Here is a 12,651-nt window from a genome sequence, read left to right as displayed (position 1 = left end):
CCAGGGCAGCTGTGGCTACAACTGTAGCTGCCTCCACCAGTGTGTGAATGTGAGAGTGACTGAATAGTGGAATTGTAAAGCGCTTTGAGGGCCCCTAAAAGCGGAATATAAATGCAATTAATTTATTATTATTATTATTATTATTATTATTATTATTATTATTATTATTATTATTATTATTATTATTATTATTATTATATGTGCGCACAGCTAACTACTATAGTAGTTTTGTTAGCTGTTTGAATAAATATTATTTCCCAATGTCTTTGTATTCAAAACAGATCAGGTGTGTTCTGTAATGAATAGTTGTACTTTTCAAAAGATATTATCCAGCCATGTTTTTAAATTTTTTCTGGTATACCTGTCCAACTGCTCATTAATGAAAATATCTAATCAGCCAATCACATGACAGCAACTCAATACAGACATGGAGACATGGACAAGATGATCTGCTGAAGATCAGACTGAACATCAACATGAATCTAATTCTAAAAATCCCAAAGTGCACATGCTCATGTTTTAATCACTTTTCTTTTTTCAGAGAAGACAACAACAAGCACAATTTCAACACCTGGGGAACCTGCAGTGAATATCAAAGAAGTAAAGGGTGTCGTTAATAGCCTTCCTGAGGTAAGACTGTATTTTATTAAAAACTTACCATTCAAAATAAAGATAATTAAAACACTCCTGTCATTAAATCACTTGCTCATATGGGATTGTCTAATTGCTGGTGTTTTCTGTGTATTATTGTAGGGTCTGTACAATATAAAGCACATTGAGCCGACTGTTTTCATAGTTTGGTGCTATATAAATAAAATTGGATTAAACTGAATCTTGCTCAAAATGATTTTCATAATAAAACTGCATATTATTTTCCTGTTTTGTTTTTCTCTGCAAGCTTACCATTCAAAAGAAATAATAAATAAGGATACTAATATATTCTTGGTTGTCTTTGAAACAGAAAGCTAGAGATCATCCTGACACGACAAGATCTGAAGTCAATGGAAATTCCAGAGATGTTGCAAAAAACACAGCAATCAAACAGCAAAATGTTAAGAAAGAACCCAACAAGGAACTCAGTGAGTTCTTCAAACACTAAAAATTCTGCATTTGTGTTTTGTTGTTGTTGTTGTTGTTGTTTTGTGCCTATGAATTTATCAATTTTTGTAGTGGAGAAGGTAAAAATCCAATTTAAAAATTGGAAATCTGTAAATTGAAAATCTGTAAATCTGAAATTTACTATGCTGGTGGGGACTAAAATCCTGGTCCCCACAGGGCTGAAGGCCTTTTTCACACTCAAAATGTGGTTTTAGTGTCAGGGTTACAATTGGGTTGTGGTTAGGTTTAGGGTTAGGCATTCATTTTTGATTGTTAGAGTAAGCAGCTAGGGAAAGCCTTATGTCAATGGGATGTCCCCATGAGGATAGCAAACCAGAGATGGCAGGGCCTGAAAATGAAAGAGAAATTGTAAATTCAGGATCTGATGTCAGTGGAAACCAGTGGTGGCCTCAAACACAGTAATCAAAAAGCAAGAGAAGCAAAAAAAACCTGTGTGTGTTTCTTTTTTTTATTTTTTATATATGTTTTCTGAACCCCGGGCTGTGTCAGATGACCATCAACATACAGCGGTGCACTTCTCTGGCCACAGTGTAACTGAAGTACAATCCATGAGACCAGAGATGAGGTAAGATGTAGCTGTCATATCATTTAGGCAAAGATTTATCATTTATTCACTGTATTAAAAGTTTTTTTTAACCGCATTTATTTCTGCAAAAACAGCTCTACTTGAAATAAGCCCAATATTCCTAAATGTGACAAAACTGTCTTGTTTTGAGAAAGAAAATCTGCCATTATGGTAAGTAAAAGTTGCTTGGCTAGAATCCTTAATCACGTGTCTTCCTTTGTTCAAGATGTAGAAAGAAAAAGAGATCAGTGTGAGTCATACTGGTGCTTTAGCCGAGCTGTTGGCTATTGCAGTTTATAGGGCTTGTTTCAGATGTTTGAAGATTGAAGCCATTTTCTATCTATCATGCATCTAACTGATTTATACCTTTAAATTAGACAAAACTGTCTAAAATTTAGGATTAATTTAAGAAAATGTGACTTATTTCAAGGAAAGACACCCTGACACCCTTATTAAGACATCCTTATTAAAAAAAAAAAATCTTTACCTATAATGAGTATTATGCTTTCTTCAACAAGCTGTTTTCAGAAATTATTTCCTTACTTTAGTGTTTAATTGTGTTTAATTTATTACAGGCCATTACAGGCCTTTCCATACTCTTGAAATAAGAAAGATAATGTTATTCTTCCAGAATAAGAACGATTATTTTTCTTATTTCAAGAATCAGAACCACGATCAGAATTGAGTAAGGTTAGATTAATTTGCTAGTTTTAATGACCTTAGCCAAACAACTTTAATTTACGCCATTGGCAGATTTTTTTTCTCAAAACAAGACAATTTTGTCAGATTTAAGAAAATCTGGCTTATTTTAAGTAGAGCTGTTTTTGCAGTGTAGCCTGTAACTGGTAAATAAAGCTCAAGATGAGCTGAAATATTTTATTAAGAAAAAGTTAGACATATTTTCCTAGAATTAGCTTAATTTTCTTGTGCAAAACTTGCTTGTTAAGAATATGTTTTCTTTCAAGACAAAAAATATGAAAAAAAAATTCCATAAACAAGCATTATTTTTACTCGCAGTACGGACATGTCAGAGGCCCCATCGCCTGGGCCCTCAGCCAGCTCTGGTTTGGATCTTGATCAACTGAAGAGGGAAAAAGTAAAAATGGAACTAAAGGTTTTAAAATTAAAAGAATACTATTATGCTTTGAAAATAAAAGAACTTAAAAAATGAGGATTAATGCTTCTGTAAAGCTGACATTGCAGAGAATAAATTAAACGATCGTTGTGTTTACATCCACAAACTGACACACATTATCTGGAGGTTTCTTGGGTGGAATGTTGCTTTTGAGAAAAGCTGCAAAGTCAAGTGTGCTGCATTTATACACCGTACTTTTCTTTGCTATACTCAGGTTTCCTTTAGTATTGTTGATTACAGTGTTTTACTTTGTTTCTGTGATGGAATAGATAGATGGTATTTTCTTCTGTAAAATGTGAATAAACAATATTGATGCTTTTTATCTGTAAATTGCGCTAAATGTTATGAAACTGTGTTTCCTTTAGACTTTGCCCAAGCTGCAGTAATCATTGTAAGACATAGCCTGTAAACAGCATCATGCAATGTCTTGAACCACTGCTCATTTCTTTATATTTTGCATAAGGAGCAAGAGATTTTAGAAATTTGTAAGACAAAAACAATAGATTAGACAAAAATATTTTCATGGAAATTTGTTCAACCATAATGAGAAAATACAAAATGAAAAAAGGAGAGTTTCAGTGCTGGCATTTTTCTTTTCTTTTTTTATTCAAAACCTAAATATAGTTAGGTATATATAGACTAGATTCAATTGATTTATGTGAAATAACTCAAGAAGAAAAAGTTATCAGGCTATATTTAATTATCCTATAGGCTCTAATTCTTAATTGACATTCAGGTCCACACTCCATGCCAGTTGGTGGCATTAATGAACCAACTAGCTTTTTGACAACCACGGACAAACACCAAGAAGGTTTTTTTTTTCTTGGGGGAAAAAGGTAAACTTAAAAAAATCTCTCATGTCTTTTGAAGAGTAAACTTTAAAAGTAAGTACTGAGTTTTATCTCATTTATTTATGTAGCGATACAAATGTTCCAATATCTTTTTTTTTTTTTTTTTTTGTTGCCTGTCCCGTCTGGTTCTTTAGCCATCAGAATTATTGTCTGAAGGCCAAGAAAGATGCCCAACGGATTTACTTTACCAAGTGGATCATCACAGCCTTGCTATATTGGTCCATTCAAGGGGCAATCCTCAAGAGTTGGCAGTTCGTCCTGTAATCGGAAGGTTGCCGGTTCGAGCCCCGGCTCCGACAGTCTCGGTTGTTGTGTCCTTGGGCAAGACACTTCACCCGTTGCCTACTGGTGGTGGTCAGAGGACCCAGTGGCGCCAGTGTCCGGCAGCCTCGCCTCTGTCGCCCCAGGGCAGCTGTGGCTACAATGTAGCTTGCCATCACCAGTGTGTGAATGGGTGGAAGACTGAATTTAGTGTAAAGCGCTTTGGGGTCCTTAGGGACTAGTAAAAGCACTATACAAATACAGGCCACTGACCTTTGTTATTATTATTTATTTATTCTATTTTCAGGTTTTACAGACAGGACAGACATGACTGGGGGGCAGGAAAGGGAGAAGGAAAGAAAGAGAGGGGAAGAGGGACAGTGAGAAAGTGCACTTAAAAAAATCACCTGGATCACCTGTCAGGTTCCTCCGCCCGCTGGTATGTAGTGTTGCTGCATGCTGTTCTAAAGTGCATTTAAAACACGGGACGGCATGGTGCTTCCTGCCAGAGAGCAGCAGGTGTCAGCACAGCCCTTCTCAAGAAACCTCAATGTTTACATGTATTTAAAATTGAGAGGTGGGCACCGGCGCCAGAGGTGAGTTTGAATACACAGACTGTCCTCTGGATGGCGTATAATATGCCCACCCCCAAGGCCCTACATGTATGTGTTATGAGAGTGTGAGTAATGTGGATGTCTAGGTTGTGGAATAAAATTGAGGCACAGGTGGCCAGAAGGAGATAGAGGGGAATCCAACACTGGCATGATGTGTTTTTTTTTTCTTTCTTTTGCTTGAATGATTCATAGTCAGTTATAAGTGGCCTAATAATCTAAAAAAATTAAAAGACTTCGAAAGACCTTAAGGAATCCCAGAGAAAAAAAGACATGCAACTTTTGCACAGTACTGTGTGGTCAGCTACAGAAGGACTGGACTGATCAGAGTGAAATCACGGAGAACAGGCTCAAGGCTAAGATTTAAAAGAAAAAAAAGAAAAGAAAATCTGCCTCCTTGGAACCAAAACATGAAAAATGACACGTGACTCAAGATTTTTGCACAGTACTGCAATTGTGCACATTGTACACATGTGCAATTTTAAAATTAACTGTAATTTTATTAGGTTCTTAGAACTATGACTTCACAATAACATGTATAAATGTCAGTGGCTGTAATGTGATATGGAGAAATAAAAGAAACAAAATAAATTTTGAAAATAATTTATTTTAACTTAATCAGAACGCAGCTGTTATTGATTGTGAGGCTTTATCTGTCTTTCTAATGCGCATGTGAGATAAAGAGACCTTGTCAATGAAGCTAAGGCTGACACTACAGAACCCCCTGGTGGTTGTTTGAACATAAGCTCTGGCTTGTGGGTGTAGAAAAACAGAAGCTCTTCGGGTGTCTCAGTAAGGTAGTGGGAGTTACTAGTTTCATTTTTACTGCTTTGGGAATCATCAGCTGCCTGTGGACATAACTGAGGTAATTATTCTTTTTGTTTGTTTTGTTTGGATTGATGATAAACACTATGTACTTAAGCAATCCGTGAATAGCTAAAGTCATAGCTAAAACTGTACAGGTGTTGCACAGCCTACATTACATGAGCCAGACTGTATTTTGGTATTTTATCATGTGGCATACGACACTCCAGATCACTACCTTTTAAAAACAAAGAATGAAAAAAATATGTCAGGTCTCAGGAAACCAGCATCAGACGTCAGATGAAATGTCATATTAGGTGTGTCCCAGTTCAGGGCCTGCATTCTTTAAAGCTCCCAGCCTTCAGTCTACATAGGCTGGGAGCTTTGAAGGCTGGAAGTGCAAGGCTGTTAAATGGGACAGTCTAGTCTTATTTGCTTCCTCTTCTGAGGCTGAGCCCACGGGACTGTAAAATATATATGCAACAAACACAGTAGTGCTATGAATCCAAGATACACCATGTTTTATATAAGTCAAGAAAAAAATACTGACATTTATTGTCAGGTATATTCTGGTGTTGATTAAGTTTCTGAATATAGAACCTTTTACTGTCACTCACAGTTTTTACCTGTAACTACCTGAGCACTTTCTCCTAAAGTGAAAATATTTAATGATAAAATTATTTTAACATTACCTAATAAGATTGATTCAGAACAAACAGTTAGTTATTTTCAACTTTTCAAGCAGTCTTTCACAAAGAAAGAACAGTCTGTCTCCTCTCTCCATCTCTCAGCTGGCGCTGGCTCTTCTGCCTCCTCCTCTTTCTCACACACTGCTGAGTTTGTGCTGCTGTATCATCAGGGTGGAAATCCTCCTTCTCATCAGCTCTCCCTCAAAAACACCACAGAGGGATTTTTTCAGTCTGTCCTTACTCTGGACGCTTGTCAGACATGGAAATTGAATAAGTTGCAGGGTTAAAACACAAGTTTAACTTACAAATACATCCACATATTTTATATTTTACAATCAGAGAGAATGTCAGAAGTCTGGCCATTTGAGATGATGTCTGATATATTATCAGACATCATACTGGACAAACGTTACACAAACGCTTGACAACACTCTTGTTGCATTTGAAGAAGGTGGGATGGGGTATTGGGGCAGGGGGGCTCAATGGGGTTAAATGGGGTTAAATGCCTTTGAGCACGTTTCACCACATTTAGAGACTTTTAGTTACCAACAACAAGACTGTGCTTAAAACCCAGTTCTTTGCCAACAAACCAAATAATTTTAATAAACTGTACGAGCTTTGCAAAGAAGAACAGTCAAATATTCAGCCGGAATTATGTCGCACGCTTGTTGATGACAACCAAAAGTTTCTGGTTGAGGTGCAACTTGCTAACAAAATATTAGTAGTGTCATTAAATACATTTCTTAAGTGGTCTTACTCTTGAAATGAGAAAAATAATCTTATTTGTATTCTGGAATTTCAACCAAACCATTGTCATACTTTGTAACTTGCTTGTTTATATTTTCTTTTTTAGACAAAGAATAAGACAAAATGTCCATAAACAAGGGTTGTTGTTTACTTTTTTAAAAATCGTTTTTTGCAGCGTACTTTTATATATCTATATATTTGACCATGTGTGGATTTGAGAAAAGCGAGTGAAAATTTTTCAAGCTCTCACATTTTGCAACATATTTACCTTGATAGTTTTAGGTTACTTTTCGAGTCTCTTTCTATTCTCTAAATTAATTTTAACTTTCGCCCTCACGTCTCAGCTTGGCCACCTGGAGCCTGTTGTCTCTTGGATCTCTGCTCAGTAGTGAATCTGTTGCCGCAAAGCAACTAAGTTATGGATAATAAGAAGACTAATATCAGTATAACATAAATACAATCAGTGGTTAAATTTCGTAATAGCAATTTCTGCAGTAAAAGAATCATTAATGCCTGGATCATTTTGGTTAATCATACAAAATTTTATTTTCTGAAAAAGTAAGCTAAGAAAAAATATTTCAGCATGCATTTAAAAAAACAAACAAACCATATATTGTATCCTAACACCACATACAACGTATTAATCTTCACTTTTTATCATATTCATGTATAAATTCATGTACACAATGTAAGAACATAATAAAAAGGTTCATACTGGTTGTGCACTGGGATGCAACAGTCTGGGCTAATATGTGAAAGCAACGAATTTCTAAAGAAACAGTGAGTTGTGCAGCAAGTCCTACCTCATGAAGAGCACCCTGTTACTGGCTGTATTGTGTCTACTGTTATGTTGGGATCTTGGGGTAGCAGCTAAATGGCTTTGTGGAATAGGAATCGTTTTGATTGTGGTGTCTTTTAAGATTTTTCCAGTTATTCCAGGAAAATACCAGGTCTTTTTAAGAAAAAGAAATAGATGAACTTTTACTGTGTTAGTGATTTATCATTCAAATGTGTGACAGATGATATATCGAACTGATTTAATTAACAAAATTAATTTTCATCCAAGTTTTTCTGTCCATAATTAGAAAATATTGTCATCTGATATCATCTCATTGATCTCATATTTAATCAGATAATAGAACTGTAAAAATGTATTGCACAAAAGTATTGACCCACCTCTTTTTCTTTATAAAGAGAGTAAAGATTAGTCTTTATACTACTAGGAAAAAGTAGATGTAAGGATTTGTGGAAATATACATGGAAATACAATACAGAGTTTTAAAATGGCAACGAGTTTGAAAGTCAATCAATATTTGGTACGACCACCTTTATTCTTCGACACAGTCTGAACTCTCTTGTGCAGCTTTGTTCTCATTTCTTTAAGTAGTCTTCAGGAATAGATTCTACTCTGGCTGACTTTCACCAGTTTGTGAATTGTCCCACATGGAGCAACAGGACAACTGACCTACTGTATGCTAATTTGAGAGATGCATACAGTGCCACCCCACCCTCACCTTTACTACAGAGCCCTCTCCCTACTCTCCTGCCTCCCTCGCTTCTCCCTCTCCCTGACACTATGACATCCCCCCCTCCTCCTCCAACCCCTCTCTAGACAGCATGACAGCCCCCCCCTTCCTTCCAATCCACTCCCAGTGTCACAGTTGACCAGGTCAGGAGACAACTGAGGAAGCTACAACGAGTCTACAACCTCAGCCTGCGACTGGGGAGAGTGCCCGTCCTCTGGAAGACATCCTGCATCGTCCCAGTCCCCAAAAAGAACCGGCCCAATGAGCTGAATGACTTCCGACCGGTGGCACTGACATCACATCTTATGAAGACTCTACAGCAGCTCTTCCTCAGCCTCCTCCAACCACAGGTACAACATGCCCAGGACCCACTACAGTTCACCTACAAGGTGGATGTCGGAGTGGAGGATGCCATCCTGTACCTCCTACAGAGCCCACTCACACCTGGACAGGGGAAAAGGCACGGTCAGGATCCTGTTTCTTGACTTTTCCAGCGCCTTCAATACAATCCAGCCCTGTCTGCTCCAGGAGAAACTAAACAGGATGCAGGTGGACCCCTGCCTGGTTGCTTGGATTTCTGACTACCTCACTGACAGACCGCAGTACATAAGGCTGAAGGAATTCACGTCTGACACTTTAAAAGGACATTAAAGAAACTGATGGACATTATGAACAATGCTGGGCATCCTCTGCACACGGTCGTAAACAATCAGAGGAGCCTATTCAGCGACAGGCTGCTTCTCCCAAAGTCAAAAACCAACCGACTTAAAAACTCCTTTGTCCCACACGCCATCAGACTGTTTAACTCCTCACTGGAGGGGAGGGGGAGGGGAAACAAGGGGACAAGGGAAGGCGGGAACAACTGAGCTGTAGTGCTTTTTTTACACTGTGCAATATTTGCAATATTTTGTTTCTTATATTCAACTGTGCAATAATCACTGTGCAATATACTCACTCAAATGTGCAATCCTATTTATCCATATTGCATATTCTGTATTTATTTATGTGTAGATATGGTGTATTTATGCTTATATCCTCACTCTCATTCCCCTTATTGTATCTGTAACCTGCAACTTCTTTCAGTGCTGTGCTACTGGAAACTGAGGGAAACCCACCTGAGGGATTAATAAAGTTTCATCTAATCTAATCTAGTTCTGCAAGCTTCTTGAAGGACATTCAGAGCTGTCTTCGGATGTTGACTGCCTTTTGTTCTGCTCTCTGTGAAGATGATCTCACACTACTTCAATTATGTTGAGGTATTTGGCATACCACAGTGGGTTTTTTTTTTGTTTTTTTGTTTTTTTTTACATTTTTATTTATTTCTTTTAACTGAAGGAAAGCTATTGTGTACATGGATATATGCTGAACATTATACACTTAACCAGTCAACAACGGATAAAGTCTGTTGAGAAAGGTGGGATTGAGAGAGAGATTGAAGTCCCCCTGGCATCACTCTTGGCCTATTATGTTGCGGGTCAAATTGACCTATTTTGAAGTTGAAGAATGTAAAAAAACAAACAAACAAAAAAGGTAAAAGCATTTTTTAATATGAAACTTGCTTGGCTTATTTATATTGCACAGATACTGTTCATGTCAATTTGAACTGGTAGTCAAAGCTGAGAAACAGGGTTAGAATTGTCAAATGCTGTTTTTTTTTTTTTCTTTGCAGCTGGGAGACATACTTCACCACAAAACACACACACGCACACACCTTACTGACCTTATATAAAGATTGAGAATGCAGGTGTTGTTATGACTTTTGATGGGAACTTTTTCTGTTCCCAAAGACAAAAACTCCACCCACCGCAGCCACATATGATATACTCACCTGTTTTATAAAATGAGAGGTAAACAGTTGACAGCCCTGGAGGCTCAATTTGATCACAGAGGAGGAGAATGTGTCTGAAGATGAGGTCAATTCAGAATCTTGTGACTCTGATTCTGCATAAACACATCTTAAATGCATTAAAATAAGAGTGTTTTGCAAAAGTCTTGAACCACAGCTCATTTCTTTATAGGAATATTCACTGAAATATGAGCAAACAGACAGTATACGTACAGTATTATAACCTTACAATACAAAGGTGCTTTGAGGCAAGACAAAATAGAGCTTGAAGGTCATTATTTTTTATCATTGCCTTTATTCTTTAACACAGTCTGAACTCTCATCGTCGACTCTTTTGTCATTTCTTTAAGTAGTCTTCAGGAATAGTTCTCAAGACTTCTTGAAGAACATTCAGTGTCGGCTGCCTTTTGTTCTGCTCTGTGTCTAGATGATCCCACACTGCTTCAATATTATTGAGGTCCGGGCTCAGGGAGGGCAATCCATGATTGATAAGTGAAAAAGTACAGGCTCTGAAATGTACTCAAAGTAAGAAAGTAAAAGAAGCTCCTTGTAGTGGCACGGCACAAAAAAAAGAATCACAACTTACAGTAATTTCTAATGTGAGCTCCAGTAGATTTTTTTTAGTCTACATGCTGTGATCAACACACTATACTGCTTATACTGTCTTTACACTAAGTTTTTCTACTTTAAAACTTGTAAAAAAAAAAAATCACCTTTTCTTTGTTTTCTTAGAAGAGACAATGATACAATAAATAGTTTTAAAGAGTTTTTGTGGCTGTATTGTTGACTCCATTTAAACAAGGGGATTTCACTCCACTGAAGATGTATGTGCCACCCTGCCTAGACAACTTGCCCCTCCTTTACACTCCATGTAAAATTTTGTGGATCTGCCACTGTTGGAAAATCCCAATGATTTTTGCAAATTAAGGCTCAACTAAATAAACAAAGAAAATTGTGTTGTTTCAATCACTTCAAAAATAAATATTTTGATAAATAACTAACTAAATGTATTTCCCTTCTAAAAACAAAAAAAATCAAAGGTAACATTTGTGAAGTTATCATAGGACATTCACATCAGTTCATTTCACATTTAAAATTTAAATCGTAGTAAACTATTGTGGTTCAGCGGTTGCTCAGATGAAAAAACTTTCCCTCAGTTTATTTGGAACCTACACATACTCCTTTAATGTGGATGTATCTTGTTACATGGATATGGAGAGAAATATGCATAAACTACTGTGTAGTAAGCTGTATTAAAATCAAGCGTAAAACTGGGACATCACGACATCGCACTCATTGCTTTTTCTATTTGTATTTCTCTTGACATCACCGACTTTTTGTTTTGTTTTTCTCAAATAAATTGGAAGGTTTTTTCTAAATAGCTCTTGACCACTTTACTAGAAAATGCAGATTTACCAATTAGAGAATTGTCAATTCCATATTACCTGGATTATATTTATATTAAAAAATATACAATGATTGTCCAAGACAAGCATATGTTTACTCCAGAAGATGATCCAAAGTGATGTACAGCCATTGTGTTCCCCATATGCGGCTGAGCACTGACTGACTTTTCCCAGCAGAAGATCCTCCAGCATGTAGCATCAGATTATTTAAACCATATATTAACCTTTATGGGCTACTGTGTACTATCTCTAACTGGTAAATCACATTTTCTGCTATATTTAGAAAAGGCGACCACTTTATTTGAATAAATTTATAGATAAAATGCAGGTATACCGAGGAAAGTCAGATGTCCCAGTTTAACACTGGGACATGAACGCATCTTAAGTTTGCGGATATCTGTGAAGCGGGCAGTGTGAAATGCGTCTCAAAATTATACACATTTGTAAATCATATCGTACGTGCACTTGCAACCGTTTCGAGGTTTCTCTCCATATATAAATAGCGACTGCAAATGTCAGTCTAAATCGTCTTACCTGTAAAACCTGCCGTCATTGCCGGAAGTCAGTGTTTGGGCACACACTTTAATAACTGGGGGGTGGGGTTTTTTCCCCCAGTGTAACTGAAAAGTAAAGTTTTACTTTCCTGTGTGGGACATCGTTTGCTGTCTAGTCGGCAACAGAGGTAAGTCCCTATTCTGGAGTTTCACATCTCTTTTTTTAAAACAAGTGGGTTTTTTATACATGGATAATGGATATGTGATTGTTAGCACTGATGTGCAGATGTGCTTTCTATTTACTCTCCTGTGGTTGCTGATGTGTTTGCTGATAGACCTCATAGAATTTGTTCGGTCTACACACACATTCACATACCGCTGTGTGTGTGTGTGTGTGTGTGTGTGTGTTGAAGGAAATTTCCGTCCCCGGTTCCCTCCAAGGCACGAGCGATAAGCAGAGTTCTGTCCTTTAACATATAAGATTCCTAATTATTCAAAGTAACACTCAGGTATGCCATTCAGCTGGGTTAGTTACGATATCGGGAGCAGCTTGGGAGAACAAGAAAACAGAGACTGCTTTAGGTTGCCTTCCCAATC

The 12,651-nt window shown here is 37.2% G+C and overlaps 1 long non-coding RNA gene across 1 annotated transcript in view; it reads left to right on the top strand.

Annotated features, from left to right (window-relative positions):
- The first annotated feature begins 11,927 nt into the window (after nucleotides 1-11,927).
- LOC121815787 overlaps nucleotides 11,928-12,651 on the top strand; it is a 27,615-nt gene continuing 26,891 nt past the window's right edge. The window contains exon 1 of the long non-coding RNA XR_006055360.1: nucleotides 11,928-12,242. This is a non-coding gene — a long non-coding RNA (uncharacterized LOC121815787). The remainder of the gene's footprint in view (nucleotides 12,243-12,651) is intronic.

Source organism: Haplochromis burtoni, unplaced genomic scaffold (assembly GCF_018398535.1).
Source record: "Haplochromis burtoni strain Fernald_Lab_line unplaced genomic scaffold, NCSU_Asbu1 Contig_301, whole genome shotgun sequence".
Classification (NCBI taxonomy): domain Eukaryota; kingdom Metazoa; phylum Chordata; class Actinopteri; order Cichliformes; family Cichlidae; genus Haplochromis; species Haplochromis burtoni.
The sequence above is the reverse complement of the archived record's forward strand: the minus strand, read 5'-3'. Positions and strand labels throughout refer to the sequence as shown.